Genomic DNA, 20,176 nt, shown 5'->3' with positions numbered 1-20,176 from the left:
TGTGATACTAGAAATATTTCTCGCATAGAAGCAAGAAAGAAATACTCACAATTATTTATTTTCTCGGAAAAATATTTTGAAACAAAATTTTTTCCAACGTTTTATTATCGAAACTATTATATTTTTATGAGTAATAGAGTTTATTTGGTGTGCGTTAAATTATTCTAGTATATCTGTTTTTGATCGCGCAAAATCGATTAATCTGTTATAAATTTATAGCTGCGTAGCATGCAGATTAACAATTGCGAGCGATTTTGTTTTTGCTTCCGCAAGCAAATCGAACGATCAATGATTTCCTGAAGAGTACGATGTTAAAGATGTTCCTTGAGATGAATGTGCATTTTATGGAAATTCTTTGTGAAATACATACACACACAGATATACATGTATATTATATGCAAGCACGTCAGAAATGTGGAGCGCTACGACGGCTTCATACGAGATTGCATGCTGTTTTTCGTTGACTAGAATATACGGACAAGTAAATAAATTCGATTTGCACAATACCAGACGATCTTCCTTTCTGGAAATAGGCATTTCTGTATCTTTCTAAAGTTTGAAGAGAAGAGAATGTTATGTCTCTGCCATAGCTTATTTGTACGCGTAGATATATTTGAAGATAATTTCTCTGCAGTAAAAATATAGAAAGTATTATAATTTTATATCGTAAACAAATTATAATTTTGAACAACAGTTTGACATACTTGTTATTATATGTATGTATATACATGCGATATCTGAATTAAATATTTTAAATAATTTAGAATAATATCCATGTGTTGTCATATGTGAGTGTTCAATTGTTGATAATTGTTTTATCGACTCGAGTTGCATATTTCAATAAATCGTGTATTTTGAGGTACAACACCAGTAACAAAAATAATATTTTGAAGTAGCAATAAAAAAAAGTTTTTTTTTATGGCATATTTGACTTTCTGCAGTTCTCCATTTTCTATGACAATCGCGACAATACGTGCAAACGTGATTTATCTGGTTTTTTGCTTCTATATTCCATGGAAAAAAAGAACCTGTCGTTTTACAGAGTGACCCATTTCACTGAAATATATTGATGTTTTCTTTTTTAATATAGTCGATTTAAAGCTACATCCAATTATTCTTGTGCGCAGAAACAGAAATTTGTTTTAAATCCAGTATCAATAAATATCCTCTTTCTTTCTGTCGAATTCTTGACTTTTCTCTTTAAATCCTATTATGCTTAATCTTTTATGTGACATATATTAATTTTTTGTAATTAAATAATTTTTGCAGCGGATGTTAATGTATTAAATTCTAATTAAATTCATTTATTTGTGTTTATTTTATTGATTCGTTTATTGATCTTTTGAGATAATATGTATGAGGTTATATAATTTTTCTCGAATTAAAATGATCAAAAAAAGCGTTTGTTGATCAAAAAATGTTTTTATTTTTTCCAATAATAATATCTCAAATTAGATATCAAAAATAAATATATAAAAAATGCACAATATAGTCAATTATTTTGATCATACATGTACAAATTATACATTGATGTCAAAATGGCAAAATAAATTTATCTGAACTGAAAATTAAAATTATACTTCTGCTGTCTAATATTAGTAACATTAACGGAATCACTGATCCAGAACAGCAAGTTTATAAAGGAAATTTACTTTAGCAGTTATACTGTGTATAAGCAAGCATACGATACATTACGCAAGTGCAGTAAACGTAATGCATTTCTCAGGATACACTGTTCGTCGCATGCAGCTGTAATTTTCATTTAATTAAAAAAATGGAGGAAATGTATTAAAAACATATTTAGTATTAAAATATATTCGATTAAATATTCTTTTTTTGTTATTTATTTAAAACATTTTATAAAAATGTTATATTTATATTTGTATTTATTATATTTTGTCCATTTTATAAAAATGGACAAAATTTGAACATTGCATTTGTATATATATGGACATTTATGTATCTGCAAAACTGCTTTTTAAAATTTTGCTTCATAAAAACAAAATTTCTCTTAAGCTCATATTTTATTCTTGTTTCAAATGAATTTTTTTCAAGAAAATTTTTCGCGTCTTAGATAATTATTTTTTTAAATATTTCTAAAATATTTCTAAAATTTTTACGTGTGCCTTTGAATCCTCCTTCTTAGAATCTTTGATCTTTAATAAAGAGATTGCTATTTATTTAAATTCTCAGCGCTCTTAAATAATTCCGACATCAAAGTCATTATATTCTCGATGTTTTATTATAAAAATTTTTGTTTTGTAATTTATCTGAAAAATCTATCGCTAAAAAATTAGACGTTAGAAATGGAATATATAATAAAAAATTTAATTTAATTTAAAAAATCGACGAATATCAAAGCAATTAAATCTCTTATGTTTCGATCGTTATTGGAAAAAATAAAAATATTAACAAATTTGCCTAAATTTGTTTTAATTCGGTAACAATGTCATATACTTCTTTATACTAGATATTACAGTATTTTTTATATTTTCTACATAGATATATATCAACACATTGATATTTGATTCATTTCTGTATTATTTAATAGCTTGAGAAGTTTTTGTGAGCTCGAAAATTTTCTTCTTTTAAAATAATCGGCTTTCACAGTCCCATTTTTCTCACCCAGGTAGATTTATTCCGAGTTACTTGCAATTCAACGTCAGGGCGGATATTCGCCACGAAACCATGTCGGTTCTTTTAAATCGTATCGTGCACTTAGAAGTAACCTTTTTCGGTACGTAGTGTGCATTTCTTGCTCCCGTAGCTGTTCCTGCTATGAAAAGTATACATGGGAGCGAATCTCGCAGGAACGAACAGTGCTTTTCTCTGTGCGCTCACGACTTTTTGCCAATTTTATCTTAAGGATAGAGAAAGAGAGAGATCTGTGAGAATCTCCGTTCCCGCAGTGATAAAGAGATCGATATTTTTTTCTATTCATTTCCCGACAATGCTCGTATTTTAGAGACATTTTTAAGACAATTTCTTAAGAATAAAATCTGTGTTTTCGTATGTCTGTGCTTGTGTCAATTACAGTAATGAAGTGAAAGAAAAATGTAAAAGAGCTACAGCGAGCTGTTTCTTTTCATTATTTTATTTTTGAAATATATTTTATTTCTTAAATATATTTTAAATGTGTGTGTGTGTGTTTGACCGACTTTTCGTAGTAATAGTATTTTTACTTAAAAGAAAAATTTAACGAAACCCATGCAAAATTCGAGGTACTAGTATTTAAGGAGATTCGTTAGTATTTGCAATACAACATAGGTAAATATGAGACATACACAACAAATGTATACATTTGTACATAAAAGTAAAAAAATTGTCAGTATAAACACTCTTTGATTTTCTTCATTAATCAAATAAATTCTACATAAATAAATATTTCATTCTATGTGAAAAAAATACGAGAAAAATTTCCTAATAACGAATAAAATAGAAAAATATTGCATTTCATATTTGAATAACAATTTAATAATTCGTTAATAATATCAACAAATATTTCAATCGAAGCTTTTACATCTACTGTGATTATTATGAGTTATTTGTTCAGTTTAAGAATTCCAACGTGATCGATACCGCGAATGCCTGCTGGCATGACAATATTAAAATTGCAGATATATTTATGTTGTTTATGCATTTCGTTTACCATGGATGCACATGTTTCATCCCGGATCGTTTCTTCCATGATTGCTAAAAAAAAAATTTTTTTTTCGTGCGTGAGCAAATTGATGTATGAAACGTGTCGCGAAAAACACGAATGTACACACAGTGATACGTCTTTTCTTGTTCTTTCGCGTGACGAATTTACGCACAATGTAGACCTTTTGCCTTTCTGTCGTGTACATCGACGATCGTTCGTGCAGAAAATTGAAAAGCCGCACGGAAAGAACGATGCGCGTTCCACTTTTTTGGGCAAACGAATTATAGCTAAATGGAATGGATGCAAGGTTGCACTATATTGACATAGAATGAATTTAAAGCTGCTGTGCGACGATTTTTAATTGAAAGTAAAAAAATTACCATGTTTCGAGAGAGACGCGTGACATTCAATCAATTTATATTTTTTTACTTTATTCCAGATTAATTACTTGGATCTGGATACTGTTATTAATTATAAATCACGGATATGTTTATAATAAATATTATTTATTATAAAATCATTACTTCCACCTATTTTAACAAGAAAAATAATCCTTTTCATGGAATAAATCGCTGACTAATGCACTCTGTTTTGATCACATTAATTGACAAATAATTTGCTTACGTAGATTATACATGCATCGTGTAAATGTAATCATGCGTGATTAACGCTGTTCATCTAATGCGATACATAGTAATTATTGGAATGTATATTCTTAGTATTCTGCGATTTTCATGACGTTTATTTAAGCCATGATTGATTTCTACTATTATTGTATATAATCATATCAATATATGTATAAAGCAGTTTTTAAAAATGATAGGGAAAATCGAATGAAACGATGAATACATTGGAGTTAATATAAATGGAATCTATCTAATATACATCGAGTTGATAAATTATATTTTTACATGTATGACACAATATTTTTTGCATATTAATTACGATATCAATTTGTCTTTCAATTTGAAACATTTTTCTGCAATTTTCAGCTTGAAAAATCTAATAAGGATAAATTTTTTGTACATTTGTTATATAATTTAACATCGAAATATTACATTATTATTCTTAGTATTAGAAAAACATTAATTTGTGTATAATTTTGTATAATTTTGTATAATTTTGTATAATTTTGTATATTTTTGTATAATTTTTTAATAATTTTGTTTTACTTTAATTTTCTTTTTTTACAGGTTTTTTCTTTTATACCTTTTTGTACAAAATTTTCATATATTATCCTTATCGTTTAATTTTATCGATACTTGAGACAAACTCTTAAATTTGTTTTCTTCTTAATTTTTAATTTATTTATCATATAAAGTTTCTTTGTAAAACAATCATTTCTTTTTAATATTGCGGTACACGATGAGAATACATTAGTGTCGCTAAATTTTCTGTATTAATTTGCTTAATTTGCTTACGTTGCTAATGATATTCAGATATTTAAATAAAACTTGTTAGAAGAGTTTCCATTGATTCGCAAACAATATATATAACGACGACAATACGTGTACAAGCATACATAATATTTATCTTATCGCGACCAGCACGATTATTGACTTTTGCTCTGTTTGAAAAATCATGAGTTTGGATGACCGCGTATCGTTCCTCGCACACGTTTGCACGCATTTGCATTTCATCGTGAATGAAAAGCTGCCCTGCGCTCCTCTCGTTTCTTTTTGCAGTATCGTACCGCGAATGATACCGCACCATGGATGCCTGTCCTGTGGTTTCTCTGTGTTCAGGCCGATTGTAACGCAGACTCATATTGCACACTCAGAATTCACCGATAAAACGTTAATCGATATTAATTACATCATTCGGTTTCTATCATTCGAATCCATTTTCAGCTCTGTTGACCCGATGCGGAACGAGCAACCGTTTGGCTTTCCGCATGGGATCGTGCAGTGGCTATCGACGATCGCTTTTTGTTAAAGCGAGAGGGATATATATTTGCATGGGAATTGTGATATTGCGCCGGACAATTCGACTTTCGATGTGACATAACGAAACGCGACACACGTGACATTCGCGGCTTGAATTCGAACGACAAGTCGCTTCTATGCGGTATGATGCGACGTAAAATAAGATCAAATGAGACCGTATAATGCGAGACACTTATTCAGAGAGTGATAAATATTTGAATAAGAAGGAATGATAAATATTGAAATAAAAAAAAGAGTAGGCTCTCGATAAATAAACAATCTAATAAAAGCCAGGTTAATAAACGCGAGATAATTAATAACTCAATTGTTAGACACGTACAGTAAATGCTCATCATTTTAAAGTTTTGCGATTGTGCGCTCGGTATAGACATATTTTTATCCCGGATGCTTGTGTTTTCGATCTGGGAGGTTCCCGTTTGTGACTATGCGCAGAAAAATTTGCGTTTTTTCTATTCCTTGTTTACCGACGATGGCTCGAAATGGGCCGAAACGTGCTACGATAAACGCAATTTTTCTAATCGTTGAGTTATTAATTATTTTGCTCTTGCTTATCTGCTCTTGGCCCTTATTAGTATCCGTTTTATTACTTACTTTTCTCTAAATATTTGAAAATCATTTTAAAATCAATTTAAAATTATTTTAAAATTGCGCATGGTTTGAAATTGATAAAATTATAAATTAAAGTTCACAAGATTTTCAAGATCGCGCGATAAGACACGCTTTATCAAAATACGGTTTTATCGGATATAATTTTCACATGCATGATTATCATGTGAGACTCAACGGAATTAGACGGTTTAAAAGTTTGCTTTATCGGAAAATTGCATTGACTCACTGTATTATTTTGTTTGGTTGGTTATCTCGTTTGCAAAGTCCGCGATAATTATAATACTGATTTACGATACATATTTATCTTCGTTAGAGTAAAATCACTGTAAATTCCTCGCTAGGAAGCACAGTCATGCGCAAGGAACATGAATTTTTTGATCATTATTTTTCTAACAGTAGATATTCATTTTGCTTCCTCCAACGTTATATGGTTGATTAAGTAAAGTTAATTTTCCTACAATGTGTTCGCGCGAAACTTTTCCTTATTCCGTACAAATTTTACATTATTTTGACAGAAATACGAAGGAATTAAAGAAGAGAAGAACGCTCAGTAAATAAAATATGCATATATTTACAATGTTCGCATGTACGTTTTCGGGCAATAATTTATCGAGCTGCGAATTTATCTCGCAATTTTATTACAATATTAAAGATTAGAAATACAAATGTATAAAAAAGCAGGTGTTAAGCAGGAACTCTTGGAAGATGCTCCCTCTTTTTGAAACTTTAATGTGCTCGCGATAAAGAGAAGGAGCGTCGTGATATTTCATCGAATTTCCTCGTCACAAGATATTCCATGATGTAACCGCTCTGACACAAATCGTCGCGTTCTTCGCGACGATTCTCGCCGCGATACGTAATCTTGAAATGATCTCGCGCTCTCGGATGCAGAAATGAAATCGTGAAATCGGTTAAACGTCGATGTCGCGCGATGCAGCGATATCCAAAGCTGTGCAATCATTGGATCACACGCGTGCAACGGTTCACGCCAACGGACACCGTCGCCGTCGACGGCGGAAGAAGCGACGAAGAACACAGGACAATCGGTAGGAGGTGTCGAAGAGAGTGGCGGAAGATACGCTTTACGGGCGCGAAAAGATAGAGACGGAAGCAGGGTCGTATATAGACCGGAAAAGAGAAAGAGAGAGAGAGAAGTAGGAGGTGGAAGCTTTCGCGGGCCGAGAGAAAAACCAGAGGGGGCAGCAGGAAAAGGAGAAGGGGCAGCGGAGGCCATGAGGAATCCTACGGCGGTGGGAGTGGGTGGCGGGTGGCGGCGGCGGCGACGGTTCGTTCAGCACGCAGGATCAGTCTCGGGGAGAGAGACCTCGCACCGACGCTTTCGCCTCGCTCTAGCTAGTACCTCCGCCGCACTCGTACGTGCTAGAAAACGCGCCGTATCGTCGTCGACGGTTTTCAGCCGCGAGAGAAACACCGCGGGTAACAAACGCGCACGCCTCTCACGTCGCTAGACGGGACGTCCGCCTGTTGTGCGAGTCGTTTCCGTCCGGATCGTTTCCCCCTCGTATCCCGACGAGCCTCCCTTCGAGCGGAAGAAGGGCTTCGTGATATCGCGCCTCTTTCTCTTTTCTTTACTCCGACATCCGTCTTCTTCGCCTTCGACCCTGCGGGTTCTTGCGGGATCGGGTCGCTCGTTGTTGTTCAGCCAACGAAAGGCCGGTTGAGGGCGAAGAAGAGAGAAGAGAAGCACGAGAGGAGAATCGCGCGCGTCCTCGTTCTGTCCTCTTTGATCGAGCACGCACCCTTCTCGCTTGACGAGGGGAGAAAAGCGAGTATACCGCGTGTAAGAATCATGCCACGACGCTATCAGCTCGAAGTGACAATCTCGGCGTTGTAGAGAAACGTAAAGGGCCGCGGCAAAAATAGAAGAAAAAGAGAGACAGAGAGAAGAAGAAAAACCACTTGAGAATCCCGCTGGCGTTTAAGTCACGATATAGGACGGTCTGGAGTAGCGACCCTTTTCCTTACAAGGACGTGAGTGTACAACTAATTAGCGAGGGATCCTAGGCGTAATGACGGAAGGGGAAAAGGGGGGTAGGAGTCCTTACGACCGGGTTGAGGAGCCAAAGATAAGGGAGATTGTACGGGTCGTATAGGTATTCCGCGCGAGTACGCTCGGTGGACCCCCGGGGCGTACCGAGTAGAGGGGAGGCTGCAAAAAGGACGAAAAATCCCTCAATTTTCTACATCCTTTGTTCCTGGAATTCCCGAGTAGCTGCCGAGTTCGCAAACGTCGAGCATACCTGCGAGACTGACGGCTATTCGCTGTCTAAGCGTTTTAGAGAGCCGACGTCTCTCTTTGAATTAGACAAAGCTGGGATAGACATCTTCATAATGTACGATCCTTTTCCTATCCCGTTGAATTTTCCAAAGTCAGCTCGTACATTTTGCACGCATAGCGTGGGAGAAATAAATAGCTGAAAGAGAATTAGGGTCATTCGATAAGATCTGGCTTTCCGATCACGTCTCAGACCGCTAATCTCCTGTAAGATTAGTCACTTCGTGGGTCATTCGGAAAGAATTTTATGAAACTAAATCGTGGAAGGAACGACGTATCGAGCTCGAGAGCTTTTGGAGTTGAATATGATTGATGCGAAACGCAATAAACACAATGATGAAATAAAGAAATTATTCATGTTTCATCTCGCGCTTAAAATTCTGTCTGTTATTCTGTATATTTGTCTTCTTTTTTCCATTTAAATTCGAAAATATTTTCTCACGTCCTTTGATAAACATCTGCGAGCTGACAATTCATTTCAACAGTAAATTCTTTTCGACATCTTTAATATTTCATTAAAAAAAAAATGCGAAAATAATGTTTGGAATTAATATCGAATACAGAATGTTACTTTGAGTCGGATTATATCTATGTGAAATTTTATTCGATACGAATAATCAGAGTATGTATAACCAAAGTAAGTCCACCATTCTGTAATATTAAATACTAGAGTAATGAAACTTGAAATTAGCTTTTCGCAAAGAGAGAATGCAATGGAAATTGCTCGAATATTAAGATTGTACGGTCTCTATGGGATTCCTGAGAAACGCGAAACGAGAGCTCTGGGGAAATTGATTTATCGCGACGTATCTATTTATGTATCACGGTAATATGCGGGAGATTACACATCGGTAAGATGAATTTATTCCTATCCATTTTTGTATACACGTAGACGTAGCGGCGTAGAATCGGATGCATATAAAAGGCACGACGAGAAAAAGAAGGCGATACGTTGCATCACGAAATCGATAAACTCCTCTCCTCCCCCGCGGCCTCTCTCGCTATGTAAATAAACAATTCCACATCGCCCCCGCATTCCAGTTGTTGGGTTAAACGCTAGAAAGAAATTCGGCAGTCGATTCGATTCACGGCGAGCTTGTTGCACCGTCGTCGAGCGAGAGGGCTTGAAATTTTAAACACGCGTGTCCCAGATTAAATTCGATCCGTGTATACCGTAGCGTACGTATACGACGGCTTTAAGCCACGCGTTTAAACTTTAAGCACGAACCGGGAAAGGGAGGTAATGCAATCGGACGGGGGTAATGGGTTAAACGCGGCCGAGTACCTCCCTACCCCCTCGCCCCCCTTCCCCCCTTCCCCCCTTTTTCTCCCTCGTTTCTCTCTTTCTCCTCGTGCAGCTGCGGCCCTTTATCGGCCGGCACACGTACCGGGACGGTACGATCGATAGCGCGAATATATACGCAAAGAGCCAAGCCACGCCGCTGGTCGAAGCCCGTGCGTTCCTCGCAGCGGCGTGAAATGATAGCGCGTTTCCGATGTGTGATCCGCAGGACGCAGGTGAGATAATATGCGCTCGCGAATTGCGCGCGAGGGTACGCGAGCCAGGAGGGTGCCATCGCGCCGGTTGCACCAGTGACTTGCGGACTCGCGAACGGGGCACGTTCCATGTGTCGTGAAGGAGCCTGTGCCACCCACGGCGCCGATCTCGCGGCCACGGCTTTTCGGACGAACGACGCCTTCAGCTTCTCGTGAGCAAGTCGGCCCCAGCTTTTCTCTCTCTCTTCAAGCTCGACGAACAAGTGCAAACGAGACGTAACCGAATTCGCGAGCCCAATTGTCTCGTACGAGAAAGAGAGAGAGAGGGGGGAAGGAGAGAGAGCGAACGTTATCGTTTATCTCGAGGGATATATACGAAGAGAGTATTGCACGACAGACGTTGGAGTTGTGGAATAACGCCCCTACTGAACCGGTAAGCTTCTTTCCTGCGGTTTATTAACACCCTGTAATCCTTAGATTTCGCGAGGAGAAACGTCGAGATTCGATATCTTCGATTTTTCTCTTTATTTTTCTTCTCCACCCCCTCCTGCTCCGATAATACGTCCAATCTAAGAGACGGGGTTACTTGGGAATTTTAAGGAAAAATTGCAAGGGATATTTGATATTGCGGTTTAAATATTCTCACTGTAGAAATACAATTTGTACATTTACTCGTGATGATAGCGATGATAGCGACAATCGACGTAAAGTAGACTTTTCCAGAGATGTAACATCGAAAACTGAACTCGTCTAAGGTGTTCGTAGACTTTTTTTCGTTTTGCACTCTCTCTGTGCAAATTGACAGTCTTCATTACTGTACAATTTCTTTCGAACGTAAGTAATATTAAAATTCGATCCATTATTTTTGAGAATCTGTATATCATGAAAATATCTATATGCATTGATCTAAAATGAAATTTGTCGATTCGTAAAGAGATTGATTGAGTACGTTTTGTTTCTCTTAAAAAGGTCATAAATATATAATAAAATAATAATAATATAAAATTAATAATAATATATTAAAATAATAATAAAATAAAATAATATTTATTTAATTATCCATAGTTTTTTTCACTATTTAGGTTTGCAATAGTATCGTCTTACTATTTAACTTAAGATGCTAATTCAAAAATGTATGTCATCACTAAACAAGTGTCGACAAATAATATTCGTGAAATAGTATTCGAAAATAGTAAAAAGGTGGATTAAGAGGAAATAAATTGTAGATTAGTGTAAAACTTTGTATACGAAATGACTGGCGTGACGTCGAGAACGACATCCGCAGATAAATTCGAGGTACACGGATTCGCGTGCTTGGATTAAATATAATTCTCTGGAAGAGTAAATTGGGGAATACGCTCAATTACCTTGAGTATTTGCGTCACGAAAAGTCGAATCATTCGCGTCTTGTACCGTTTCTGTACCGCCATAATGAGACACCCTGTATATAAGTTCAATTAGAATTAAGAGCTTTACAACAGCTGCTTCTCTCGATAAATTAAACGACCGACAGATTAAAACTTCACGCCGCGCCGTTAATTCGTGGTCGTTGTTTTACAATCATCAACATGGATGTAATAATTGTTTACTTTTGGGATATAATAATTGTCTGGCTTCTTTTAGGTGAAAATTTTATCTGAAATGTGTTTCTCTCTAGGAAGATTTATAATTAAAATATAATATCTCTTTGGAGATGGAGGGCTAATTATATTTACTTATGCAAAGTGCTATTACGGTTGTAGTTATATGAATATCGTGTTTACACTTGCGCATGAATATTTTTGATTTTTTTTTAGGTGCAAAGTGATACGAGTAGAATAAATCATGCAAAATAAAATGTTAAAGAATTATACATATTTTGCGACTGAAAAGTTTTGTCAAGAAGCACGCACATTCTAGCTGAAAAGAAATTTATGATATGCAATCATATATGATTATGTAATATTAGATAATTAATGTTGATTAGATACGTTACTTTTAATATTATTATTATTATTATGAATCTTATTATTATGTTACATTTATTGTGACAGATTATAATTGACAGTGTATTTTTTTACTTTATGAAATTTTTTTAATACTAGATCACATGTAAGAATATTCGATAATAAATAACAAGAAATTGAAATTGTCCTGCATCACTTTTTGGTTTAAATGACGCAATGGACATTCTTGTAAAGTCATTTTTATAGGATAATGCATTTCGTGACTTGACATCTGAACGATTTAACACTCATCTTGTTGCGCATTAACAACGTTTCCCATCGTTCAATCTACCATCGCCCTATCCAACCGCGACGAAGCTATGAGGCTTTTGAAGTGTCTGCATAATTCATGGTCGATCTCATAGCAGTAACCTCTCTCGTCCATCATCTTCGGCTCGTCGGCCGTTTTCATGTTCATCACAGTACACTTGCGACGTAAAGCGTGCTCGAGATAACGTCGCCGAAGGCAATCCGTTTTCCGTTTTTTTCAGTACATGAAAGATCAAGAAAGTTGCTTTCACAATCGAAAGCCACTTTCTGCCCAATATTGACATTAGAATGTGCGTGTATGTGAGATTTGTCTGCTTAATATCTTATGCCTTAAAAAAATAATGAATTAATTAAATTAATTAATTTAAAAGTTCCAACAGTCACAAAATAAATAATTTGTTGTAAAATATGAATTTTTTTTTAAGGTAATAATTTTACTTATATTAGTTTTCAAATTTTTTTAAAGAATATTATTTTTGAAAGTATTAAATTTTTGACATTCGTTTGTAATTTGCTGCAATTTTTAACCATTTTAAAAAATATTACATAAATTTTATACTCGGAATATTTTAAAAAATATAAGTCAAAAATATGTTTAATAAAAAAGGTAATAAAAAATATAAAATCTATTTATATGAATTTGGAATATCTATTCAGGATTCTTTGCATTTATTTGCACGAGAATTTTTCTCGTTTATCTAAAATTTTTGTTACAATGGACCGGGAATTTAATAGAAGTAGCTAGACTAGAGTTATTTTATTCGCGATGATACAAAGCTAAATAAAGGGGTAAATGTGCATTTATTGATTTTTCAGACTTTTTAAATACAGAGAAGCTGCGTTAAAGTCGAGACGTATGTACTGAAAGTAGCACAAGGTCATGCAACAATAATTCCAAGTGTAGTTTATCTTTTATCTAAAACCTTTCACATTATGACAGTTTGGTTTAATATTATATCAAATAATACGCAAGCCTCATGTTAGTTTTCTCTTATGTAACTTTATTAAAAATTATTTAAGTCGAGAAATGTCGAAGGTTTTCAAAAAATATTTTGTTGTCTTAAATATATTTGAGAATAGTTGAAAAATGACATGAATTTTGAAGCATTTGTAAAAATATATCTTATTATATAACTTATTATAATTATATAAAGATGCAATTTTTTAGATTTTTGTATAAAATTTTTAAAAAGATTTAACAATTTTTTTTATATAGTATATGTATTTTAAAACTATTGATTATTTTAATATTTTTTAAATTAAGAGAGAGAGAGAGAGAATGTGTGTGTGTGTGTGTGTGTGTATATATATATATATATATATATATATATATATATATATATATAATTTGAATTATACATATTTATATTGTTTTTATTATTATTACATTAAATAATTACGTTATATATTATATAAATCGACCGAATTAAATACGCTTCGTAAATTTAATAAATTTTCACAACATCTGAACATATCTGACATTTCTAACTCAAAATTATTTCCAATTGTCTGTTATTCGATTATATTTAATGATAGATACATTTGATTTTATATATGTATAAAAATTATTTTAACAATTTTACACAAAACATACGAGATATTTAAATTAAATTTAATATTATTTCAAAAGTATATAAAAGATATATTTTACTTTGAAAATGTGTAAAAAACTCTCTTTGTGAGAAATATTTTTAATAGTTTACGAGAATACTCGCTTTTTTTTAATATCGAGGTTACTTAGCGACTCTGAAAATATGTATATAGAATTATATGTATCTCAGGTGACATTTTGTGTCGTTTGCAGCTAATAAATTACGTTTTCGCGAAATGTATTCCGTAAATTATCGAATTAGTGACAAAGTCGGATGTGCGACTAACTCGCATATTCATAGTTTGGATCTAGACGCATTGCTGTGACACACAGAGACGCATGTATGATATATACACTGATGAAATTTTCATACAAAATGATATTTACGCACACAAAGAACGAAACCTTTTTTTTTCTCATTCAATCGACGGTGTTCGATCGAAGGCAATTTGAATAATTCGCTTCGTCGTGCCGTCTCACCGGTAACTTCTTAAAAGACTTTCGATAGCTTTGTAAATCGTCCCGATGGTCGTTACGACTAAGCCCTCGATCGGTACGAATTTATCCCTTTTGTAGTCGCTTAAGCGATTTTTTTGCAGGGCTTTGTCGCTATTTGACGATATTTTTAACATTTAAACTATAAGAATATTAAGGGATTTCTATTGCTCCCTGTCTCTTACGATTAATTTTTTTTATTGATTATCTATACATTATATATATGAGGAAAAATGTTGAACAACAAAACACTTTTGCTTGAGTGACGCATTTTTTAATATATATTAATCTTTTCAAATCGATACGGTTTGTACGAAAATCATATAAAGTGTGCGTAATTTTATTCTTACGTTATATATATAAAAATAAAATTTTCTTATTTAAAACGTGCGTGACATCAACTGGATATTTTCTGAGAACATAAATCGAAGATTTCCATCCTCTTAGTTTGCCGTTTGATATCGGCGTAATCGCGTGATAGAAAAATTGCGAGGCAGGGTACCCGATGACCGCATCGTCGGTCTAATAACAGAATGAATGTAGAATCTAGCTCAACCTTGGCTCGCCAATCGACTTCTATCTAGATGGATGTTGGCTCGTATCGAACTCTATAGCAGTCATCCTTGACATTCTAAGTCGCTTCTGACTGGATCGTCATCACCAAACACTATTGGATGTATTATAAGTCAATGATTTCGAATAATTCATTGCATCGAGTGTGAGAGAAATGAACATTACAAAGCGTATGATTACGCAAAATTATGATTACGATACGTAATTTTGAATGATGTAATTTCAAATTGAAAAATATTCGCAAAATAAATGAACGCAATATTTAGTACGATATTTCACTCGTGTTTGTAGTATTTTATAATATTTTTTTACCATTAAAGAGACAACATACACACACACATATTACGTTATAATAATATTTTCCAGCCAAGAGAATATGTACTAAACGCAATAATATCAAACAATAATATTAATATTATGATACAATATTATAAATGACACAAATAATTGAGATAAAAATATCGAGGGGTAAAGCTTGCGCATAATTTACACGTTAATACATTTGTTTGGTGCAGTCATAATTTCGCAACAAAGGAGAAATTACGAAGAGGCCTGTAATGAATACAGAAGCTTTTAAAAGCGTCGGTTACTTATTATTATCGAACGATTTGCAACCAGCTTTATATTCAATCGATAGACGTAAAAGACGTAAAAAGAAACAACAATTTTTGCCTTCATTTTTTTTAGGCGAGTCGTTTCGAAGAATCGATATCAGAACATGTCGAGCACGACAGCAGGATTTAGTACAGCCTTGAGCTATTGATCCTAGTAACCCTATTGTACGTGGATCTTTCCTTTCGATTTACTTCGGCTACACGTGCGTTCGGTCGACCGTATTGAATTCGCGTAATCGTATTCACAGCACTGATGATATCAACGCGTTACAATATACATATCAATCTTTGTAGCGTGATCGGATAATGACGATCGATTAATAACGTTCGTTTAAGCGATGTATCAGTCTAGTGTAAGTGACATGCGTGAATTGTGTACCTTTAATGAAGATCAGTTTTCGAATCGATTGATCGCCTATATAATCCATGTTTCTTCCTTCAAAAGGATTTTGATAATTTACTCTATCTTCTAATCGTTGATAAATGTTGCTGGTTGCAAGAATCATACGAAAGATTACAGTGGTAATTTTATTCTTGCATTTTATTCTTGTTCCATTGATTCTACAGTGTATACCCAGACAAACGATCATTGATATAAATTGTCGTTGATTATTTATGATTTGCAGTATTCTTGAATAGAGGAGCTTGAATGTAACAACGCGAGAATAAAGACTCTTATCCAAGGATGGAAGAAATGAAGAAAAGAAGAGAAGGAGAGATCGAAAGAAAATTACATCGGTCGAATGAACAATTTATCACACGGAGATCGCGATTGCTTATGATACGTACGTACATGGTTGAAATACAAGAATCGAATAAAACTTTTGCGGGGAATTCATAAGAGAGAAAATGATTAATAGCCGCAAGAGATCGGACGTCGCAAATAAAATATCTGTCCGGAGTGTCTCTCCCCGGAGGCAGTAAATCCCACCACGCTATCTCTCAAGTATCCATCTGACGGCACGAGGTGTAAGACGAGATTGTATAAAACCTGATAGTCGGAGGCGACATAACGGTCGATCGTAAATAATAAACGCGGCAAGTTTCCTCGGCGAGATGATTGTCGCCAAGTTCATGACCCTTCGCGCAAAGGGCTGTTACATTTGAAAAGTCGGATAAACTATGGGAAGAGAAATGCATTCCGAGCGGGAGCAAGATTTAATACGACGGATTCCGATGAAATTGAAATTATTCACCGAGTCGGAAGAATCGAAAACGAGACTTCGAATGTCTTCGTCGAAGGAGGACAATGATGGCGTATGGTAGGAATCGGATGGCCCGTAATCGCATCACGACAACGTCAGGGACTACCTTTCATCACGTTTTCATTCCGGCCGCCAATAGAATTATCGTCATCGTACTGTCAATCGCTTTCGCGATTATGATGGCTCGTTATAATTATCTTGTTAATCTCGCAATCGTGCGAATGCCTTGTGCAAATGTCATCGCGCCGGTGCGGTTTTCTCTTGTGTTCCAAATCGCCATCTTTGTTTCGATGGCAGGGCACGTATTTATGTTAACAACGCGAATCGAATACTAAATGTATCTGTTATGCAATATTACTGGAATTAACGGACGCGTGCGGTGACTTTAATTGCAACACTCGTCCGACTCTTGATTGATTGCTCACGCAATTTAGTGTAAACTTATTTTAGTAAAGCGCAGTCGTTGATCTTAATAAGGTGAGCAATTGAGTCTACATATTGACTCTTGAAAGTAATAGACATTGTAAATCGGCCTAACAATTAGTCGAGATTGTAACCATGCTTCTTTGTGCCAAAAAGTATTTGAAGATACTCAAATTTGAATATGCATATTGAAAATGTAAAAAGTTATACTTTATATTTCCTTTTCTTATAAAATCTTATAAATAATATTATAATATAATCTTTAATCATAATTGTAGACATAATTATTAAGTGATATAATATTTTTGCATTTTATCTTTTGAGAGTATAATATGTATATTCGCTATTTATTTATTACTTTAAAACATTTTCGAATCGTATAAATATTACTTTTTCCAAACAAAAGGAAGAAAATGTATAATATTTAAATCAATCTAATAGATCTATTTACTTAGCCGATTTCAACACATTCGGGAAAAATAAATTTAAGTAAAATACATTAAATTAAGAGATTGAAGGAATTTAATATTTATTGTCTTTTTGTTATTTGAAGTTTCTAGAGAGAAAAATTCTTATCCTTGGGAAAGAATTTTATTTCTGCATTGTGGCTTAGATCCAATGCGTGTTTGCGTCTCAGAACGATAATAGCCGTAGCATGTATATTTTCCTTCTCGGAAAGCACGAACATATCCGGAAAAATCTTTTCATAATGCGACGGAATAATGCGTCGGCTAAAATTAACCATGGCCGAAATCCCTCAAACTACGATACAGCGAGAATAAATGTAGTTATAAATGGATGTAGAGTGCGGCGATACGTACGATAAAATTTTACCGGCAATGTCGATCTAACAATAAATCCTTGACGTCTGTCGTTCTTTCTTGACATTTGATGGTGACGGCTTATTTCTCGGCACCGTAAAACATCATACTCCCCTGGAGGAGTAAAACCAATTTCTCACCGAGTAATAGTCTTCATTTGAATATACATGTTTATTATTCTCCCAAAGTTCATTCCCCGAAGTGTGTCTCCATAACATCTTTTTATAGCACATGTATATATGCGTGCATTTGGCGTATCATTTCGTGGCCGTTAAAGTCAAAGAAACTGCCAAACTGAGTCGCTAAATTTACGCAGCATCTCATCTTTTACATTTATTATCACCAACTATCGTGAAATCATCGATAGTCGGTTGTCGAAATCAGTAGATCCTATAGCAATTATTATATTCATAGTATGTCAATTATAAACCGTGTTGTGTGAGTAGTATGTTCGTTTCGTATCCGATGAATTTTTAAGACGATGCACATTTAAATCACACAATTTACTCAATTTCTTTAATTTAAATTGTGTTGTTATTAGAGATACACGTTCATTCGAATTCTTCGCTCCAAAAGGTTTCAGTTTTTTTCGGCAAAGCTTTACGTGACTCTGAAAAGCTCTGTTGCGAAAATGGACGTAGAAATGGGCTTGCAAGAAAATGGACATGCCAAATTTACGATGTGCGAATATTCGCGATGACGTTGCGATTCTTTTCTCCGATCAGATCACTCCAATTATCGATCGAACATAGGGCGTAATCAGCGAAAGTAGTGCTCTCGCAAAGCAAAAGGAACGCTTATACAAGCACGCTCGTTATACAAGCAACGACAATGTAGGTCGTAATTGACGGAGACGGTTGCTGACTCTTGCCTCTAGCGATGCATTACGATTTCGAGCTTGTGAATTCGTGTTCTATTTATGCCGCAGCCGAGGCAGGCAAATGAAATTTTAAAGAGTCGTGAAATTCCCGAAGAGCCAGCATTCTATAAGCACACTCTCGAGGATACTAAAGCGAGAGGAGAGAAAGGGCTAGAGAGGAGGGATTAACCCGTACGTTCAATGATCAATGGAGAGCAGGGAACTGGTCATAGGTACGCTTACGTCGAAGGAAATATGCGATGGAAAAATCCTCTTCATCCATAGCAAGAGCTATGAACAAACTGCACGAGTACGCTATGAATTCCTAATGATACGATGAGCCCACTCTCGAAAACTCTTTATGGCATTTAAAAATTTTAGATGATATAAACTGACATTTCCTGCTCATCCATGCTCGATTATTATGTGTCTGAACGTTAACTTGATATAATGATTTTGAATTTCACAGTTTACATATCCTTATTATACAATTTTAGACACAGAAAAAAAGTTACTCATATTTAATATATTTATCTCTCTCTCCTTTTCCCTCTCTTTTTTTTCTACAAATTTATAATGAAATACAAAGACACGATATATGATAATAATAGCAGATACGGCATATTTAAATAAAACGTATGTATTTCGTGAAACGTTCATTAATAATATATTATTTACATAGCATACATGTTTAATGTTTTAGAAAGATTCTCATATAAATTTTTGTCGTTGACTTTTCAGTGTATTTTATGATTAAATTTTAGCTAGAACATTTTTGTTCCTTCCATGTTATTTTCCATGTTTTTATAATGCACGCATCTGCTAGGAATACGCCATGTACACGAACGTGTGCAATTTATTTTGTTGTGCAATGCATGTAATTTACTATGCATACCAAAGTATCTTTGAAATGCGCGTAAACTAATCTTCGTGATTGATACTGAATGGAAAAGATACGCTTATAGAACTGTGCAAAGGATAAAAGTTTGGTGAATTTCCTGCAAGACCTAGTTTCGGCTGATTCTCCCCGTCTTTGAGATTCGTTCCCGTCGTTTCTCCCCATTCTGAAAAACGGTTCGCAAACTTGATCGAACTACAGTGCCAATGTCGTAAAATACGCTAAAGAAACCTTAACGACGGGGAAACTGAACGGTTCCTCCGCTAAAAACAAGTTGGCAACGAAAATGGAATAAATAATGCGGCTTATGTGTGCTTTATATACATATATATTGCACGGAGAAATGCTTTAATATATTTTTCTTAACTGGATATCAGACACGAAATAGAACAGAAAATATATATTAAATATTTTTCTTATCTATTTATTGTTTTTCATGAAAGAAAAATAT

General features: G+C 34.6%; 2 protein-coding genes across 9 annotated transcripts in view; both read left to right on the top strand.

Annotated features, from left to right (window-relative positions):
* The window catches only part of LOC105256118 (neurocalcin homolog), a 141,901-nt gene that overhangs the window by 65,092 nt on the left and 56,633 nt on the right, over positions 1-20,176 (top strand). The window lies entirely within an intron of this gene.
* Positions 1-20,176, top strand: part of LOC105256116 (neuronal calcium sensor 2) — a 138,458-nt gene that overhangs the window by 64,904 nt on the left and 53,378 nt on the right. Inside the window, exons 1-2 of one of the 8 annotated variants that reach the window (XM_025407791.1) lie at positions 6,867-7,635; positions 10,006-10,424. The exons of 4 other annotated variants lie outside the window; for them this stretch is intronic. The gene's annotated coding sequence lies outside the window, so the exon portion shown is untranslated. Of the gene's footprint in view, positions 1-6,866; positions 8,191-10,005; positions 10,425-20,176 lie in introns of those variants that run through there. 3 more of the 8 variants (XM_025407790.1, XM_025407789.1, XM_025407792.1) reach the window with 3 other exon arrangements.

The sequence above is a fragment of the Camponotus floridanus genome, unplaced genomic scaffold (genome assembly GCF_003227725.1).
Source record: "Camponotus floridanus strain SB8 unplaced genomic scaffold, Cflo_v7.5 scaffold19, whole genome shotgun sequence".
NCBI lineage: Eukaryota > Metazoa > Arthropoda > Insecta > Hymenoptera > Formicidae > Camponotus > Camponotus floridanus.
Note: the sequence above shows the minus strand (reverse complement) of the source record. Positions and strands in the feature narration are given on the sequence as shown.